Below are 21434 nucleotides of genomic sequence, written 5' to 3' on the forward strand. Positions count from 1 at the left end.
AAACTGATCCCCCAAAAACAAAAAAGAAGGGAAAATACCCAATTATTGATACCATTTTAGGACAACCGCCAGGTTCTTGCGTAAAAAATTGTTATTTAACCAGTGAAGCCTGAATCAAGGCCTGAAGCATAATAAAACAAACATGGAGAATGTAAATACGTTATCCTTCCCTGAGGAATATTTCCAAAGACTCATTGGTCTTCCATCTATCTCAGCCTCAGACTCTACAGATATAGCACCCACTAGTAGAACCAATGATTTAGAAACATTGGGCCTCATTACGACCCAGGCAGTAAGGGGTTTACGGCGCCATAAAAGGTGGCGGCGCCGTTAACCCCTTACCGCCTAATTACGAGGTCCCTTTGCGTGTCCCGACCTTAACGGCTAGTTTTTACCAGCCGTTAAGGATTGGACCCGCAAAGGGACCTTGGAGGTATTTACGGTACCGCAATTTGCGGTACCATAACTACCGCCTTCCCCATTTCCATTGAGCCCTATGGGGTCAAAAATGGGAATGGAGAAGGGCCAACGGTGAATGGGGAATGACCGCCCCACCAACCTTGTAATGGGGCGGTAATTCCGCCATTCACCATGGCGCAATCGGTAAAATACCGGCGGCAACCATTACGCTACTAGCGCCATGGTTACCGCCTGGATCGTAATGACTCCCATTGACTCAAAAGAAAAAGAAATTGATAAGAACAGAGTCTCATGGACAACTTATGCTAGCCTATCTCAAAGCAGGCATTATACACAAAGGCCTACAAGTCAGAAATGTACCGCAGGTTTTCACAGACAACCCTAATTTTTAAAGGTATATTTAGCAGAGTGGGAAATAAATGCTTGAGAGATTGGCTAATTTTAGTAATAGATACCGCTGCAGAGGAAGACAAAAAACAAAAAGGAGGAAGTTGACCTTTTAGAAAACAAAATTAAAGAAGATGCGATAAAAGACGTAAAGGAAACACTTAGAAATTCGGAGAAGAAATTCAAGAAATGTACATTAGACAAAGAAATCTGGAAGCTCAAAAAGGACGTGGAAAACTATAAAGAGACCAACATATATCCCTATTTGATCGAATCTTACTATGATGATCAAAATAAGTTATATCAAAAGAGAGGGAGAAATACTGGTTATCAAAGAAATAAGTTTGTTACTTTTTGTAATACTTCAAATACAACAACAAGAAGTGACTCTGATAATGCCAGTACTTCAAATTCCTCAGGAGCACAAGCTAGTAACCAACCCCAGTTTTTTCGCGGGAGAGGCAAAAAAAGCCGCAATCGACAACAGGGACCAGCCAGAATGCAGACACACAACTTTTTTAAACACAAATAGAATTACAAATGTTTTTTCGATTGGTACGGCTAACATATTTTTGGGGAGAAACATCAATAGCAACAAAAGAGGGGAGTGCAACTGGTTTAAAACCTCCCTCCACCTTTACACTACTCAGTACAATGGTAAATCCAGCGATTATAGCCTTTGAAAATAAAGTAGTACAAGAAACCAAAGAGCTACTAAAAAAGAAAAATCATCACAGAGCCAATCTGACAAAAGAGCTGCTTTGTTAACACTGCAAAATAATAAAACCTTTGTGATTAAACCGGCCGACAAAGGTGGTGGTATTGTTCTTTGGGACAAGATACTATATGACACTGAAGTCTTGAATCAATTTCAAGACCAGAATTTCTATCGAACACTTGATACAGATCCAACACCACGTCTACAAGATGAAATTAAAAGTCTGATGAACTATGCTCTAGCAGAAGGCTGGATTGAACAAGAGGAACATCAGTTCCTAATAAATAAAATTCCTACTATTCCAGCCTTCTACTTGTTACCGAAAGTGCACAAAAATCAAACATTGCCACCTGGTTGTCCGATAGTGTCAGCAATTAATTCAATTCTTGAACCTCTATCGGTATACACTGATTGGTTTCTACGCCCTTTTATTAGGACCATGCAGTGTTTTGTAAAAGATACCACTAGTACGATAAATATGTTGAAAAATCAGCATACAGACACAGAGGACCTTCTAGTGACACTTGATGTCACTGCCTTAAATACTAGTATTCCACAGATGAAGTGTTTAAAGGTGATGAACTCTATTTAAACAAACGTACTACTACTTTACACAAAATTCCCACTCCCTTCATCTTAGAATGTATAAGAATAGCGCTGACTGAACATTTCTTTTTGTTTGAAAGCAATTTTTACAACCAAAAACATGGCACTAGTGTGGGGGCTACTTTTGCCACTAACCTAGAAAACTTGTTTATGGACAATTTAGAAGACATCTCAATATACGGCTTAGATAATCCTTATAAGAACGATATAGTGAGCTGGCTCCGCTATATAGATTATGTCTGTATGATCTAGAGAGGCTTGCCCATCAGTCTGGGAGAATTTCTAATTTGGCTTAATGGAAAAAAATAATCTATCCAGTTCACGGTGGCCTACGATCTTAACAACATGCCTTTCCTGGATCTATTGATCTGTAAAACATCATCAGGCCAAATAGACTGTATACAGAAAACCGACAGATAAAAACACAGTTCTGCAATACAACAGTTTTCATCCTCTCTGTTTCCGAGATAGTCTACCAGTGGGACAATTCTTGAGAATCCGGAAAAATTTCTCAAATATGAGTATGTTTAACAAGGGAAAAATCTAAAAAAGCGTCTTAAAGACTGTGGATACCCTAAAATAATTATTCAACCCTCCTATAAGAGAGCACCACATGCCATTAGGGAAACGTGCTTAAATCCTGCAGAAAAACAAGCGAGGACAAGATTTGTATTTGTATTTGGTTTATTTATAAAGCGCAACCAGGCCCAGGGGCATACGGGCGTGTACATTTTCTGATCATGTTACATAAGAGTACAGTTACATTAGCAAGCAGTAGGCAACAGTTACAATAGTTGCGGTTACAAATAAATACATACATTGGTATTACAGGTACAAGCATACATGTTGCAATTAAGGTGGTGGGCCGAAGGTGAGACAGATAGTAATATTATTTACAATATGTACAGTGGGTAGGCAGTAAATCTAAGCTCTAAGATGTTAAGCTGTCAATGTGTCCAGGCCATGAAGCCAACGTTTGACCTGATTGGACCAGGTAGAATGTTCCATAGCTTTGAGGCTTGTACAGGGAAACTAACTCCTCCCGAGTTATGGAGTTTGAATCTTGGTATAGACATAGTGTTAACTTCAGCTGTTCTAAGTGGTCTTGTAGATGTATATGGGTTAAGTTGGTTAGAGATTTAGGATGGTGCGAGGTTAGCCCTGGCTTTGTGGGTAAGGGCAAGAGCTTTGAGGGATATTCTGTGCTCTATAGGGAGCCAATGCAGATTACATCTAGTCTCAGAGATATGTGTCTTCTTAGGGATGTTGAGGGCTGTTCTAATGGCGTTATTTTGAGTTACTTGTAGTTTGTGAATATTTTTGCGGCTAGTGCCTAAGTATAGGGCATTACAATAATCTACTTTGGACAAGACTAACGTTCTAGCAAGAGTAATGCAGTTGGGAGTGGAAATAAACGGCCTACATGCGGTAATAAGTTTACATGTGTAGGCGGCTGAAGACGCTACTGCATTGGTTTGTTTGGCGAAGGATAATGTGGCATCGAGGTAGATACCAAGGGTTTTAGTATTATTAGAGACAGGGATGGGGTTACCATCAATAGTGAACGATTTGAAAGCAGTATTTAGTTTTTTTAGTTTAGCGTGAGTACCAAGGATAATCAACTCAGGGGTCGATTCATGGAATTAATGTGCGCTGAAATTTCCCGCACAGAGGTGCCAAAACGTGCGATTTGCAGTAAAAGTGCGAAAATCGCAGTGCAAGTGCGAAAATCGCAGGGAAACCAGCGCACATCGATTCATGGAAGTCCGTGCGCGAGAAAAACATTGGATGTGCACTGAAAGGCGCACAGGTCATCCAACAGCGTGCGCCACGGCCACTGCGAAATCGCACATAGCGCGGCGCACATCACAAAAGTAGGCGGAACACGGGGCGTAACACTCGGAATGGGGAACAACGCGTGAAAATATGGGCGTCACGGGGGAAGTACAGGAGGCAAGTGCGCGGAACGCCCACACGCTCACCTACAACCCGTATTCATGGAATCGAATAGGGCAAACCAGCGCACGGTGAAAGACGCGCACAGGGCCAAACAAGTACGCCACAAGAAAGCAGGCGGTAGCGTCCCTGCGCCTGAAATAAATGTGCGCCAAAATGTGTGCTAACAAAAAGCACCCATATACAGCCATGATGAATGGACCATACAGTGGCCCTCTAGGACAAATGAGGTGCAAAGGGGTGCCGACAAACACGGACACCCGCTGTGTGAAAAATAGCGTGTGCGTGTGTTTCTGGGTGCCCGGGAAGTTCCACACGCGATTAGCCTGGGTACGTGTGTTTCGGGTGCGCGGGAAGTTCCACACGCGATTAGCCTGGGTACGTGTGTTTCGGGGTGTGCGGGAAGTTCCACACGCGATTGGCCTGGGTACGTGTACTTTGGGTGCACGGGAAGTTCCACACGCGATTAGCCTGGGTACGTGTACTTCGGGGTGCGCGGGAAGTTCCACACGCGATTAGCCTGGGTACGTGTGTTTCGGGGTGCGCGGGAAGTTCCACACGCGATTGGCCTGGGTACGTGTACTTCGGGTGCATGGGAGGTTCCACATGCGATTGGCCTGGGTACGTGTATTCCGAGGTGCGCGGGAAGATTCACGCGCAATTTCAGCAGGGTACGTGTATTTCAGGGGTGCCGGGGAATGCTACATGTGATTTCGCCATGTGGGTCCTCCCAGGTGTTCCCTCTACACCCTCCACGGCCCCTGCAGGCAGCCCACACCACAGGGGACTACCGTGCACCCCTGCTCATGTCCCACAGGCAACCCATCCACCATGGCCATGCCCCCCAGCCAACCCACATGTCACCTTGCACTACTGTACTAATACATGACTCCCAGCACCCCCACCCCCCAGCACTGTGGGGCACCCTCCACCAGGCCCCCACTCATGTCTCCCACCACCCCCACCCCCCAGCATCCAGGGGCACCCCCACCAGGCCCCCACTCATGTCTCCCTGCACCCCCACCCCCCAGCAGTGCAGGGCACCCTCCAATAGGCCCCCACTCATGTCTCCCAGCACCCCCACCCCCCAGCATCCAGGGGCAGCCTCCACCAGGCCCCCACTCATGTCTCCCATCACCCTCACCCCCCAGCAGTGCAGGAGCAGCCTCCACCAGGCCCCCACTCATGTCTCCCTGCACCCCCACCCCCCAGCAGCGCAGGGGCACCCTCCACCAGGCCCCCACTCATGTCCCCCAGCACCCCCACCCCCCAGCATCCAGGGGCAGCCTCCACCAGACCCCCACTCATGTCTCCTATCACCCCCCAGGAGTGCAGGGGCAGCCTCCACCAGGCCCCCACTCATGTTTCCCATCACCCCCACCCCCCAGCATCCAGGGGCAGCCTCCACCAGGCCCCCACTCATGTCCCCCAGCACCCCCACCCCACAGCATCCAGGGGCACCCTCCACCAGGCCCCCACTCATGTCCCCCAGCACCCCCACCCCCCAGCATCCAGGGGCAGCCTCCACCAGGCCCCCACTCATGTCTCCCACCACCCCCACCCCCAGCAGTGCAGGGCACCGTCCACCAGGCACCCACTCATGTCCAACTCATGTCTCCCTGCACCCCCACCCCCAGCATCCAGGGGCACCCCCACCAGGCCCCCACTCATGTCTCCCTGCACCCCCACCCCCCAGCAGTGCAGGGCACCCTCCACCAGGCCCCCACTCATGTCTCCCAGCACCCCCACCCCCCAGCATCCAGGGGCAGCCTCCACCAGGCCCCCACTCATGTCTCCCATCACCCCCACACCCCAGCAGTGCAGGAGCAGCCTCCACCAGGCCCCCACTCATGTCTCCCTGCACCCCCACCCCCCAGCAGTGCAGGGGCACTCTCCACCAGGCCCCCACTCATGTCCCCCAGCACCCCCACCCCCCAGCATCCAGGGGCAGCCTCCACCAGACCCCCACTCATGTCTCCTATCACCCCTCAGCAGTGCAGGGCACCCTCCACCAGGCCCCCACTCATGTCTCCCACCACCCCCACCCCCCAGCATCCAGGGGCAGCCTCCACCAGGCCCCCACTCATGTCTCCCTGCACCCCCACCCCCCATCAGTGCAGGGGCACCCTCCACCAGGCCCTCACTCATGTCCCCCAGCATCCCCACGCCCCAGCATCCAGGGGCAGCCTCCACCAGGCCCCCACTCATGTCTCCCACCACCCCCACCCCCCAGCAGTGCAGGGGCAGCCTCCACTAGGCCCCCACTCATGTCTCCCTGCACCCCCACCCCCCAGCATCCAGGGGCACCCTCCACCAGGCCCCCACTCATGTCCAACTCATGTCCCCCTGCACTCCCACCCCCCAGCATCCAGGGGCACCCTCCACCAGGCCCTCACTCATGTCTCCCACCACCCCCAACCCCCAGCAGTGCAGGGGCACCCTCCACCAGGCCCCCACTCATGTCCCCCAGCATCCCCAACCCCCAGCATCCAGGGGCACCCTGAACCAGGCCCCCACTCATGCCTCCCACCACCCCACCCCCCAGCAGTGCAGGGAAGCCTCCACCAGGCCCCCACTCATGTCTCCCTGCACCCCCAACCCCCAGCAGTGCAGGGCAGCCTCCACCAGGCCCCCACTCATGTCTCCCACCACCCCCGCCCCCCAGTAGTGCAGGGCACCCTCCACCAGGCCCCCACTCATGTCCAACGCATGTCTCCCTGCACCCCTACCCCCCAGCAGTGCAGGGGCAGCCTCCACCAGGCCCCCACCCATGTCTCCCTGCACCCCAACCCCCAGCAGTACAGGCCAGCCTCCACCAGGCCCCCACTCATGTCCAACTCATGTCTCCCTGTACCCCCACCCCCCAGCATCCAGGGGCACCCTCCACCAGGCCCGCACTCATGTCCCCCAGCACCCCCACCCCCCAGCATCGAGGGGCACCCTCCACCAGACCCCCACTCATGTCCCCCAGCACCCCCACCCCCAGCATCCAGGGGCAGCCTCTACCAGGCCCCCACTCATGTCTCCCACCACCCCCACCCCCCGGCAGTGCAGGGCACCCTCCACCAGGCCCCCACTCATGTCCAACTCATGTCTCCCTGCACCCCCACCCCCCAGCATCCAGGGGCACCCTCCACCAGGCCCCCACTCATGTCTCCCACCACCCCCGCCCCCCAGCAGTGCAGGGTACCCTCCACCAGGTCCCCACTCATATCCAACTCATGTCTCCCTGCATCCCCACCCCCCAGCAGTGCAGGGGCAGCCTCCACCAGGCCCCCACTGATGTCTCCCTGCACCCCCAACCCCCAGCAGTGCAGGGCAGCCTCCACCAGGCCCCCACTCATGTCCAACTCATGTCTCCCTGCACCCCCACCCCCCAGCATCCAGGGGCACCCTCCACCAGGCCCACACTCATGTCCCCCAGCACCCCCACCCCACAGCATCCAGGGGCAACCTCCACCAGGCCCCTACTCATGTCCCCCAGCACCCCCACCCCCCAGCATCCAGGGGCAGCCTCCACCAGGCCCCCACTCATGTCTCCCACCACCGCCACCCCCGGCAGTGCAGGGCACCCTCCACCAGGCCCCCACTCATGTCCAACTCATGTCTCCCTGCACCCTCACCCCCCAGCATCCAGGGGCACCCTCCACCAGGCCCCCACTCATGTCCCCCAGCACCCCCAACCCCCAGCAGTGCAGGGGCAACCTCCACCAGGCCCCCACTCATGTCCCCCAGCACCCCCACACCCCAGCATCCAGGGGCACCCTCCACCAGGCCCCCACTCATGTCTCCCTGCACCCCCAACCCCCAGCAGTGCAGGGCAGCCTCCACCAGGCCCCCACTCATGTCTCCCACCACCCCCACGCCCCAGCAGTGCAGGGAACCCTCCAACAGGCCCCCACTCATGTCCAACTCATGTCTCCCTGCACCCCCACCCCCCCCCAGCATCCAGGGGCAGCCTCCACCAGGCCCCCACTCATGTCTCCCATCACCCCCACCCCCCAGCAGTGCAGGGCACCCTCCACTAGGCCCCCACTCATGTCTCCCACCACCCCACCCCCCAGCATCCAGGGGCAGCCTCCACCAGGCCCCCACTCATGTCTCCCATCACCCCCACCCCCCAGCAGTGCAGGGGCAGCCTCCACCAGGCCCCCACTCATGTCTCCCTGCACCCCCACCCCCCATCAGTGCAGGGGCACCCTCCACCAGGCCCCCACTCATGTCCCCCAGCACCCCCACCCCCCCAGCATCCAGGGGCAGCCTCCACCAGGCCCCCACTCATGTCTCCCACCACCCCCACCCCCCAGCAGTGCATGGGGCAGCCTCCACCAGGCCCCCACTCATGTCTACTTGCACCCCCACCCCCCAGCATCCAGGGGCACCCTCCACCAGGCCCCCACTCATGTCCAACTCATGTCCCCCTGCACTCCCACCCCCCAGCATCCAGGGGCACCCTCCACCAGGCCCCCACTCATGTCTCCCACCACCCCCAACTCCCAGCAGTGCAGGGGCACCGTCCACCAGCCCCCACTCATGTCCCCCAGCATCCCCACCCCCCAGCATCCAGGGGCACCCTCCACCAGGCCCCCACTCATGTCTCCCACCACCCCCACCCCTCAGCAGTGCAGGGCAGCCTCCACCAGGCCCCCACTCATGTCTCCCTGCACCCCCAACCCCCAGCAGTGCAGGGCAGCCTCCACCAGGCCCCCACTCATGTCTTCCACCACCCCCGCCCCCCAGCAGTGCAGGGCACCCTCCACCAGGCCCCCACTCATGTCCAACTCATGTCTCCCTGCACCCCCACCCCCCAGCAGTGCAGGGGCAGCCTCCACCAGGCCCCCACTCATGTCTCCCTGCACCCCCAACCCCCAGCAGTGCAGGGCAGCCTCCACTAGGCCCCCACTCATGTCCAACTCATGTCTCCCTGTCCCCCCACCCCCCAGCATCCAGGGGCACCCTCCACCAGGACTGCACTCATGTGCCCCAGCACCCCCACCCCCCAGCATCCAGGGGCACCCTCCACCAGACCCCCACTCATGTCCCCCAGCACTCCCACCCCCAGCATCCAGGGGCAGCCTCCACCAGGCCCCCACTCATGTCTCCCACCACCCCCACCCCCCGGCAGTGCAGGGCACCCTCCACCAGGCCCCCACTCATGTCCAACTCATGTCTCCCTGCACCCCCACCCCCCAGCATCCAGGGGCACCCTCCACCAGGCCCCCACTCATGTCTCCCACCACCCCCGCCCCCCAGCAGTGCAGGGCACCCTCCACCAGGCCCCCACTCATGTCTCCCTGCACCCCCACCCCCCAGCAGTGCAGGGGCTGCCTCCACCAGGCCCCCACTCATGTCTCCATGCACACCCAACCCCCAGCAGTGCAGGGCAGCCTCCACCAGGCCCCCACTCATGTCCAACTCATGTTTCCCTGCACCCCCACCCCCCAGCCTCCAGGGGCACCCTCCACCAAGCCCACACTCATGTCCCCCAGCACCCCCACCCCCCAGCATCCAGGGGCACCCTCCACCAGGCCCCCACTCATGTCTCCCAGCACCCCCACCCCCCAGCATCCAGGGGCACCCTCCACCAGGCCCCCACTCATGCCTCCCAGCAGTGCAGGGCTGCCTCCACCAGGCCCCCACTCATGTCTCCCTGCACCCCCAACCCCCAGCAGTGCAGGGCAGCCTCCACCAGGCCCCCACTCATGTCCAACTCATGTCTCCCTGCACCCCCACCCCCCAGCCTCCAGGGGCACCCTCCACCAGGCCCACACTCATGTCCCCCAGCACCCCCACCCCCCAGCATCCAGGGGCACCCTCCACCAGGCCCCCACTCATGTCTCCCAGCACCCCCACCCCCCAGCATCCAGGGGCAGCCTCCGCCAGGCCCCCACTCATGTCTCCCACCACCCCCACCCCCAGCAGTGCAGGGCACCCTCCACCAGGCCGCCACTCATGTCCAACTCATGTCTCCCTGCACCCCCCCCCCCCCAGCATCCAGGGGCACCCTCCACCAGGCCCCCACTCATGTCTCCCACCACCCCCACCCCCCAGCATCCAGGGGCACCCCCACCAGGCCCCCACTCATGTCTCCCAGCACCCCCACCCCCCAGCATCCAGGGGCAGCCTCCACCAGGCCCCCACTCATGTCTCCCACCACCCCCACCCCCAGCAGTGCAGGGCACCCTCCACCAGGCCCCCACTCATGTCCAACTCATGTCTCCCACCACCCCCACCCCCTAGCATCCAGGGGCAGCCTCCACCAGGCCCCCACTCATGTCTCCCTGCACCCCCACCCCCCATCAGTGCAGGGGCACCGTCCACCAGGCCCTCACTCATGTCCCCCAGCACCCCCACACCCCAGCATCCAGGGGCAGCCTCCACCAGGCCCCCACTCATGTATCCCACCACCCCCACCCCCCAGCAGTGCAGGGGCAGCCTCCACCAGGCCCCCACTCATGTCTCCCTGCACCCCCACCCCCCAGCATCCAGGGGCACCCTCCACCAGGCCCCCACTCATGTCCAACTCATGTCCCCCTGCACTCCCACCCCCCAGCATCCAGGGGCACCCTCCACCAGGCCCTCACTCATGTCTCCCACCACCCCCAACCCCCAGCAGTGCAGGGGCACCCTCCACCAGGCCCCCACTCATGTCCCCCAGCATCCCCAACCCCCAGCATCCAGGGGCACCCTCCACCAGGCCCCCACTCATGCCTCCCAGCAGTGCAGGGCAGCCTCCACCAGGCCCCCACTCATGTCTCCCTGCACCCCGAACCCCCAGCAGTGCAGGGCAGCCTCCACCAGGCCCCCACTCATGTCTCCCACCACCCCCGCCCCCCAGTAGTGCAGGGCACCCTCCACCAGGCCCCCACTCATGTCCAACTCATGTCTCCCTGCACCCCCACCCCCCAGCAGTGCAGGGGCAGCCTCCACCAGGCCCCCACTCATGTCTCCCTGCACCCCAACCCCCAGCAGTACAGGCCAGCCTCCACCAGGCCCCCACTCATATCCAACTCATGTCTCCCTGTACCCCCACCCCCCAGCATCCAGGGTCACCCTCCACCAGGCCCGCACTCATGTCCCCCAGCACCCCCACCCCCCAGCATCGAGGGGCACCCTCCACCAGACCCCCACTCATGTCCCCCAGCACCCCCACCCACCAGCATCCAGGGGCAGCCTCCACCAGGCCCCCACTCATGTCTCCCACCACCCCCACCCCCCGGCAGCGCAGGGCACCCTCCACCAGGCCCCCACTCATGTCCAACTCATGTCTCCCTGCACCCCCACCCCCCAGCATCCAGGGGCACCCTCCACCAGGCCCCCACTCATGTCTCCCACCACCCCCGCCCCCCAGCAGTGCAGGGTACCCTCCACCAGGTCCCCACTCATATCCAACTCATGTCTCCCTGCATCCCCACCCCCCAGCAGTGCAGGGGCAGCCTCCACCAGGCCCCCACTCATGTCTCCCTGCACCCCCAACCCCCAGCAGTGCAGGGCAGCCTCCACCAGGCCCCCACTCATGTCCAACTCATGTCTCCCTGCACCCCCACCCCCCAGCATCCAGGGGCACCCTCCACCAGGCCCACACTCATGTCCCCCAGCACCCCCACCCCCCAGCATCCAGGGGCAACCTCCAACAGGCCCCTACGCATGTCCCCCAGCACCCCCACCCCCCAGCATCCAGGGGCAGCCTCCACCAGGCCCCCACTCATGTCTCCCACCACCCCCACCCCCGGCAGTGCAGGGCACCCTCCACCAGGCTCCCACTCATGTCCAACTCATGTCTCCCTGCACCCTCACCCCCCAGCATCCAGGGGCACCCTCCACCAGGCCCCCACTCATGTCCCCCAGCACCCCCAACCCCCAGCAGTGCAGGGGCACCCTCCACCAGGCCCCCACTCATGTCCCCCTGCACCCCCACACCCCAGCATCCAGGGGCACCCTCCACCAAGCCCCCACTCATGTCTCCCTACACCCCCACCCCCCAGCAGTGCAGGGCACTCTCCACCAGGCCCCCACTCATGTCCAACTCATGTCTCCCTGTACCCCCACCCCCAGCATCCAGGGGCAGTCTCCACCAGGCCCCCACTCATGTCTCCCTGCACCCCCACCCCCCAGCAGTGCAGGGCACCCTCCACCAGGCCCCCACTCATGTCTCCCACCACCCCCACCCCCAGCATCCAGGGGCAGCCTCCACCAGGCCCCCACTCATGTCTCCCATCACCCCCACCCCCCAGCAGTGCAGGGGCAGCCTCCACCAGGCCCCCACTCATGTCTCCCTGCACCCCCACCCCCCATCAGTGCAGGGGCACCCTCCACCAGGCCCCCACTCATGTCCCCCAGCACCCCCACCCCCCAGCATCCAGGGGCAGCCTCCACTAGGCCCCCACTCATGTCTCCCACCACCCCCCACCCCCAGCAGTGCATGGGGCAGCCTCCACCAGGCCCCCACTCATGTCTCCTTGCACCCCCACCCCCCAGCATCCAGGGGCACCCTCCACCAGGCCCCCACTCATGTCCAACTCATGTCCCCCTGCACTCCCACCCCCCAGCATCCAGGGGCACCCTCCACCAGGCCCCCACTCATGTCTCCCACCACCCCCAACCCCCAGCAGTGCAGGGGCACCCTCCACCAGGCCCCCACTCATGTCCCCCAGCATCCCCACCCCCCAGCATCCAGGGGCACCCTCCACCAGGCCCCCACTCATGTCTCCCACCACCCCCACCCCTCGGCAGTGCAGGGCAGCCTCCACCAGGCCCCCACTCATGTCTCCCTGCACCCCCAACCCCCAGCAGTGCAGGGCAGCCTCCACCAGGCCCCCACTCATGTCTCCCACCACCCCCGCCCCCCAGCAGTGCAGGGCACCCTCCACCAGGCCCCCACTCATGTCCAACTCATGTCTCCCTGCACCCCCACCCCCCAGCAGTGCAGGGGCAGCCTCCACCAGGCCCCCACTCATGTCTCCCTGCACCCCCAACCCCCAGCAGTGCAGGGCAGCCTCCACTAGGCCCCCACTCATGTCCAACTCATGTCTCCCTGTCCCCCCACCCCCAGCATCCAGGGGCACCCTCCACCAGGCCCGCACTCATGTGCCCCAGCACCCCCCACCCCCCAGCATCCAGGGGCACCCTCCACCAGACCCCCACTCATGTCCCCCAGCACTCCCACCCCCAGCATCCAGGGGCAGCCTCCACCAGGCCCCCACTCATGTCTCCCACCACCCCCACCCCCGGCAGTGCAGGGCACCCTCACCAGGCCCCCACTCATGTCCAACTCATGTCTCCCTGCACCCCCACCCCCCAGCATCCAGGGGCACCCTCCACCAGGCCCCCACTCTTGTCTCCCACCACCCCCGCCCTCCAGCAGTGCAGGGCACCCTCCACCAGGCCCCCACACATGTCTCCCTGCACCCCCACCCCCCCAGCAGTGCAGGGGCTGCCTCCACCAGGCCCCCACTCATGTCTCCCTGCACCCCCAACCCCCAGCAGTGCAGGGCAGCCTCCACCAGGCCCCCACTCATGTCCAACTCATGTCTCCCTGCACCCCCACCCCCCAGCCTCCAGGGGCACCCTCCACCAGGCCCACACTCATGTCCCCCAGCACCCCCACCCCCCAGCATCCAGGGGCAGCCTCCACCAGGCCCCCACTCATGTCTCCCAGCACCCCACCCCCCAGCATCCAGGGGCAGCCTCCACCAGGCCCCCACTCATGTCTCCCACCACCCCCACCCCCAGCAGTGCAGGGCACCCTCCACCAGGCCCCCACTCATGTCCAACTCATGTCTCCCTGCACCCCCCCCCCAGCATCCAGGGGCACCCTCCACCAGGCCCCCACTCATGTCTCCCACCACCCCCAACCCCCAGCAGTGCAGGGGCACCCTCCACCAGGCCCCCACTCATGTCCCCCAGCACCCCACCCCCCAGAATCCAGGGGAACCCTCCACCAGGCCCCCACTCATGTCTCCCACCACCCCAGCAGCCTCCACCAGGCCCCCACTCATGTCTCCCTGCACCCCCAATCCCAAGCAGTGCAGGGCAGCCTCCACCAGGCCCCCACTCATGTCTCCCACCACCCCCACCCCCCAGCAGTGCAGGGCACCCTCCACCACGCCTCCACTCATGTCCAACTCATGTCTCCCTGCACCCCCACCCCCCAGCATCCAGGGGCACCCTCCACCAGGCTCCCACTCATGTCTCCCATCACCCCCACCCCCCAGCAGTGCAGGGCACCCTCCACCAGGCCCCCACTCATGTCTCCCTGACCCCCACCCCCCAGCAGTGCAGGGGCACCCTCCACCAGGCCCCCACTCATGTCCCCCAGCACCCCCACCCCCCAGCATCCAGGGGCAGCCTCCACCAGGCCCCCACTCATGTCCAACTCATGTCTCCCTGCACCCCCACCCCCCAGCATCCAGGGGCACCCTCCACCAGGCCCCCACTCATGTCTCCCTGCACCCCCAACCCCCAGCAGTTCAGGGCAGCCTCCACTAGGCCCCCACTCATGTCCAACTCATGTCTCCCTGCACCCCCACCCCCCAGCATCCAGGGGCACCCTCCACCAGGCCCCCACTCATGTCTCCCTGCACCCCCAACCCCCAGCAGTGCAGGGGCACCCTCCACCAGGCCCCCACTCATGTCCCCCAGCACCCCCACCCCCCAGCATCCAGGGGCAGCCTCCACCAGACCCCCACTCATGTCTCCTATCACCCCCCAGCATTGCAGGGGCAGCCTCTACCAGGCCCCCACTCATGTCTCCCATCACCCCCACCCCCCAGCATCCAGGGGCAGCCTCCACCAGGCCCCCACTCATGTCTCCCACCACCCCCACCCCCCAGCATCCAGGGGCACCCTCCACCAGGCCCCCACTCATGTCTCCCACCACCCCCAACCCCCAGCAGTGCAGGGGCACCCTCCACCAGGCCCCCACTCATGTCCCCCAGCATCCCCACCCCCCAGCATCCAGGGGCACCATGCCCCAGGCCCCCTATCATGTCTCCCACCACCCCCACCCCTCAGCAGTGCAGGGCAGCCTCCACCAGGCCCCCACTCATGTCTCCCTGCACCCCCAACCCCCAGCAGTGCAGGGCAGCCTCCACCAGGCCCCCACTCATGTCTCCCACCACCCCCGCCCCCCAGCAGTGCAGGGCACCCTCCACCAGGCCCCCACTCATGTCCAACTCATGTCTCCCTGCACCCCCACCCCCAGCAGTGCAGGGGCAGCCTCCACCAGGCCCCCACTCATGTCCAACTCATGTCTCCCTGTCCCCCCACCCCCCAGCATCCAGGGGCACCCTCCACCAGGCCCGCACTCATGTGCCCCAGCACCCCCACCCCCCAGCATCCAGGGCACCCTCCACCAGACCCCCACTCATGTCCCCCAGCACTCCCACCCCCAGCATCCAGGGGCAGCCTCCACCAGGCCCCCACTCATGTCTCCCACCACCCCCACCCCCCGGCAGTGCAGGGCACCCTCCACCAGGCCCCCACTCATGTCCAACTCATGTCTCCCTGCACCCCCACCCCCTAGCATCCAGGGGCACCCTCCACCAGGCCCCCACTCATGTCTCCCACCACCCCCGCCCCCCAGCAGTGCAGGGCACCCTCCACCAGGCCCCCACTCATGTCCAACTGATGTCTCCCTGCACCCCCAGCAGTGCAGGGGCAGCCTCCACCAGGCCCCCACTCATGTCTCCCTGCACCCCCAACCCCCAGCAGTGCAGGGCAGCCTCCACCAGGCCCCCACTCATGTCCAACTCATGTCTCCCTGCAACCCCACCCCCAGCCTCCAGGGGCACCCTCCACCAGGCCCACACTCATGTCCCCCAGCACCCCCACCCCCCAGCATCCAGGGGCACCCTCCACCAGGCCCGACTCATGTTTCCCAGCACCCCCACCCCCCAGCATCCAGGGGCAGCCTCCACCAGGCCCCCACTCATGTCTCCCACCACCCCCACCCCCCAGAAGTGCAGGGCACCCTCCACCAGGCCCCCACTCATGTCCAACTCATGTCCCACCACCCCCACCCCCCAGCATCCAGGGGCACCCTCCACCAGGCCCTCACTCATGTCCCCCAGCACCCCCACACCCCAGCATCCAGGGGCAGCCTCCACCAGGCCCCCACTCATGTCTCCCACCACCCCCACCCTCCAGCAGTGCAGGGGCAGCCTCCACCAGGCCCCCACTCATGTCTCCCTGCACCCCCACCCCCCAGCATCCAGGGGCACCCTCCACCAGGCCCCCACTCATGTCCAACTCATGTCCCCCTGCACTCCCACCCCCCAGCATCCAGGGGCACCCTCCACCAGGCCCTCACTCATGTCTCCCACCACCCCCAACCCCCAGCAGTGCAGGGGCACCCTCCACCAGGCCCCCACTCATGTCCCCCAGCATCCCCAACCCCCACATCCAGGGGCACCCTCCACCAGGCCCCCACTCATGCCTCCCAGCAGTGCAGGGCAGCCTCCACCAGGCCTCCACTTATGTCTCCCTGCACCCCCAACCCCCAGCAGTGCAGGGCAGCCTCCACCAGGCCCCCACTCATGTCTCCCACCACCCCCGCCCCCCAGTAGTGCAGGGCACCCTCCACCAGGCCCCCACTCATGCCCAACTCATGTCTCCCTGCACCCCCACCCCCCAGCAGTGCAGGGGCAGCCTCCACCAGGCCCCCACTCATGTCTCCCTGCACCCCAACCCCCAGCAGTACAGGCCAGCCTCCACCAGGCCCCCACTCATGTCCAACTCATGTCTCCCTGTACCCCCACCCCCCAGCATCCAGGGGCACCCTCCACCAGGCCCGCACTCATGTCCCCCAGCACCCCCACCCCCCAGCATCGAGGGGCACCCTCCACCAGACCCCCACTCATGTCCCCCAGCACCTCCACCCCCCAGCATCCAGGGGCAGCCTCCACCAGGCCCCCACTCATGTCTCCCACCGCCCCCACCCCCGGCAGTGCAGGGCACCCTCCACCAGGCCCCCACTCATGTCCAACTCATGTCTCCCTGCACCCTCACCCCCCAGCATCCAGGGGCACCCTCCACCAGGCCCCCACTCATGTCCCCCAGCACCCCCAACCCCCAGCAGTGCAGGGGCACCCTCCACCAGGCCCCCACTCATGTCCCCCAGCACCCCCAACCCCAGCATCCAGGGGCACCCTCCACCAAGCCCCCACTCATGTCTCCCTGCACCCCCACCCCCCAGCAGTGCAGGGCACTCTCCACCAGGCCCCCACTCATGTCCAACTCATGTCTCCCTGTACCCCCACCCCCCAGCATCCAGGGGCAGTCTCCACCAGGCCCCCACTCATGTCTCCCTGCACCCCCATCCCCCGGCAGTGCAGGGCACCCTCCACCAGGCCCCCACTCATGTCTCCCACCACCCCCACCCCCCAGCATCCAGGGGAAGCCTCCACCAGGCCCCCACTCATGTCTCCCATCACCCCCACCCCCCAGCAGTGCAGGGGCAGCCTCCACCAGGCCCCCACTCATGTCTCCCTGCACCCCCACCCCCCATCAGTGCAGGGGCACCCTCCACCAGGCCCCCACTCATGTCCCCCAGCACCCCCACCCCCCAGCATCCAGGGGCAGCCTCCACCAGGCCCCCACTCATGTCTCCCACCACCCCCACCCCCCAGCAGTGCATGGGGCAGCCTCCACCAGGCCCCCACTCATGTCTCCTTGCACCCCCACCCCCCAGCATCCAGGGGCACCCTCCACCAGGCCCCCACTCATGTCCAACTCATGTCCCCCTGCACTCCCACCCCCCAGCATCCAGGGGCACCCTCCACCAGGCCCCCACTCATGTCTCCCACCACCCCCAACCCCCAGCAGTGCAGGAGCACCCTCCACCAGGCCCCCACTCATGTCCCCCAGCATCCCCACCCCCCAGCATCCAGGGGCACCCTCCACCAGGCCCCCACTCATGTCTCCCACCACCCCCACCCCTCAGCAGTGCAGGGCAGCCTCCACCAGGCCCCCACTCATGTCTCCCTGCACCCCCAACCCCCAGCAGTGCAGGGCAGCCTCCACCAGGCCCCCACTCATGTCTCCCACCACCCCCGCCCCCCAGCAGTGCTGGGCACCCTCCACCAGGCCCCCACTCATGTCCAACTCATGTCTCCCTGCACCCCCACCCCCCAGCAGTGCAGGGGCAGCCTCCACCAGGCCCCCACTCATGTCTCCCTGCACCCCCAACCCCCAGCGGTGCAGGGCACCCTCCACCAGGCCCCCACTCATGTCTCCCTGTCCCCCCACCCCCCAGCATCCAGGGGCACCCTCCACCAGGCCCGCACTCATGTGCCCCAGCACCCCCACCCCCAGCATCCAGGGGCGCCCTCCACCAGACCCCCACTCATGTCCCCCAGCACTCCCACCCCCAGCATCCAGGGGCAGCCTCCACCAGGCCCCCACTCATGTCTCCCACCACCCCCACCCCCGGCAGTGCAGGGCACCCTCCACCAGGCCCCCACTCATGTCCAACTCATGTCTCCCTGCACCCCCACCCCCCAGCATCCAGGGGCACCCTCCACCAGGCCCCCACTCATGTCTCCCTGCACCCCCACTCCCCCAGCAGTGCAGGGGCTGCCTCCACCAGGCCCCCACTCATGTCTCCCTGCACCCCCAACCCCCAGCAGTGCAGGGCAGCCTCCACCAGGCCCCCACTCATGTCCAACTCATGTCTCCCTGCACCCCCACCCCCCAGCCTCCAGGGGCACCCTCCACCAGGCCCCCACTCATGTCTCCCAGCACCCCCACCCCCCAGCATCCAGGGGCAGCCTCCACCAGGCCCCCACTCATGTCTCCCACCACCCCCACCCCCAGCAGTGCAGGGCACCCTCCACCAGGCCCCCACTCATGTCCAACTCATGTCTCCCTGCACCCCCCCCCAGCATCCAGGGGCACCCTCCACCAGGCCCCCACTCATGTCTCCCACCACCCCAACCCCCAGCAGTGCAGGGGCACCCTCCACCAGGCCCCCACTCATGTCCCCCAGCACCCCACCCCCCAGAATCCAGGGGAACCCTCCACCAGGCCCCCACTCATGTCTCCCACCACCCCAGCAGCCTCCACCAGGCCCCCACTCATGTCTCCCTGCACCCCCAATCCCCAGCAGTGCAGGGCAGCCTCCACCAGGCCCCCACTCATGTCTCCCACCACCCCCACCCCCCAGCAGTGCAGGGCACCCTCCACCACGCCTCCACTCATGTCCAACTCATGTCTCCCTGCACCCCCACCCCCCAGCATCCAGGGGCACCCTCCACCAGGCTCCCACTCATGTCTCCCATCACCCCCACCCCCCAGCAGTGCACGGCACCCTCCACCAGGCCCCCACTCATGTCTCCCTGACCCCCACCCCCCAGCAGTGCAGGGGCACCCTCCACCAGGCCCCCACTCATGTCCCCCAGCACCCCCACCCCCCAGCATCCAGGGGCAGCCTCCACCAGGCCCCCACTCATGTCCAACTCATGTCTCCCTGCACCCCCACCCCCCAGCATCCAGGGGCACCCTCCACCAGGCCCCCACTCGTGTCTCCCTGCACCCCCAACCCCCAGCAGTTCAGGGCAGCCTCCACTAGGCCCCCACTCATGTCCAACTCATGTCTTCCTGCACCCCCACCCCCCAGCATCCAGGGGCACCCTCCACCAGGCCCCCACTCATGTCTCCCTGCACCCCCAACCCCCAGCAGTGCAGGGGCACCCTCCACCAGGCCCCCACTCATGTCCCCCAGCACCCCCACCCCCCAGCATCCAGGGGCAGCCTCCACCAGACCCCCACTCATGTCTCCTATCACCCCCCAGCATTGCAGGGGCAGCCTCTACCAGGCCCCCACTCATGTCTCCCATCACCCCCACCCCCCAGCATCCAGGGGCAGCCTCCACCAGGCCCCCACTCATGTCTCCCACCACCCCCACCCTCCAGCATCCAGGGGCACCCTCCACCAGGCCCCCACTCATGTCTCCCACCACCCCCAACCCCCAGCAGTGCAGGGGCACCCTCCACCAGGCCCCCACTCATGTCCCCCAGCATCCCCACCCCCCAGCATCCAGGGGCACCCTCCACCAGGCCCCCAATCATGTCTCCCACCACCCCCACCCCTCAGCAGTGCAGGGCAGCCTCCACCAGGCCCCCACTCATGTCTCCCTGCACCCCCAACCCCCAGCAGTGCAGGGCAGCCTCCACCAGGCCCCCACTCATGTCTCCCACCACCCCCGCCCCCCAGCAGTGCAGGGCACCCTCCACCAGGCCCCCACTCATGTCCAACTCATGTCTCCCTGCACCCCTACCCCCCAGCAGTGCAGGGGCAGCCTCCACCAGGCCCCCACTCATGTCCAACTCATGTCTCCCTGTCCCCCCACCCCCCAGCATCCAGGGGCACCCTCCACCAGGCCCGCACTCATGTGCCCCAGCACCCCCACCCCCAGCATCCAGGGCACCCTCCACCAGACCCCCACTCATGTCCCCCAGCACTCCCACCCCCAGCATCCAGGGGCAGCCTCCACCAGGCCCCCACTCATGTCTCCCACCACCCCCACCCCCCGGCAGTGCAGGGCACCCTCCACCAGGCCCCCACTCATGTCCAACTCATGTCTCCCTGCACCCCCACCCCCTAGCATCCAGGGGCACCCTCCACCAGGCCCCCACTCATGTCTCCCACCACCCCCGCCCCCCAGCAGTGCAGGGCACCCTCCACCAGGCCCCCACTCATGTCCAACTCATGTCTCCCTGCACCCCCACCCCCCAGCAGTGCAGGGGCAGCCTCCACCAGGCCCCCACTCATGTCTCCCTGCACCCCCAACCCCCAGCAGTGCAGGGCAGCCTCCACCAGGCCCCCACTCATGTCCAACTCATGTCTCCCTGCACCCCCACCCCCAGCCTCCAGGGGCACCCTCCACCAGGCCCACACTCATGTCCCCCAGCACCCCCACCCCCCAGCATCCAGGGGCACCCTCCACCAGGCCCCCACTCATGTTTCCCAGCACCCCCACCCCCCAGCATCCAGGGGCAGCCTCCACCAGGCCCCCACTCATGTCTCCCACCACCCCCACCCCCCAGCAGTGCAGGGCACCGTCCACCAGGCCCCCACTCATGTCCAACTCATGTCTCCCTGCACCCCCCCAGCATCCAGGGGCACCCTCCACCAGGCCCCCACTCATGTCTCACACCACCCCCAACCCCCAGCAGTGCAGGGGCACCCTCCACCAGGCCCCCACTCATGTCCCCCAGCACCCCCACCCCCCAGAATCCAGGGGAACCCTCCACCAGGCCCCCACTCATGTCTCCCACCACCCCGGCAGCCTCCACCAGGCCCCCACTCATGTCTCCCTGCACCCCCAAACCCCAGCAGTGCAGGGCA

This window comes from Ambystoma mexicanum, chromosome 3p (assembly GCF_040938575.1).
Source record: "Ambystoma mexicanum isolate Mex_15411 chromosome 3p, UKY_AmexF1_1, whole genome shotgun sequence".
Lineage (NCBI taxonomy): Eukaryota > Metazoa > Chordata > Amphibia > Caudata > Ambystomatidae > Ambystoma > Ambystoma mexicanum.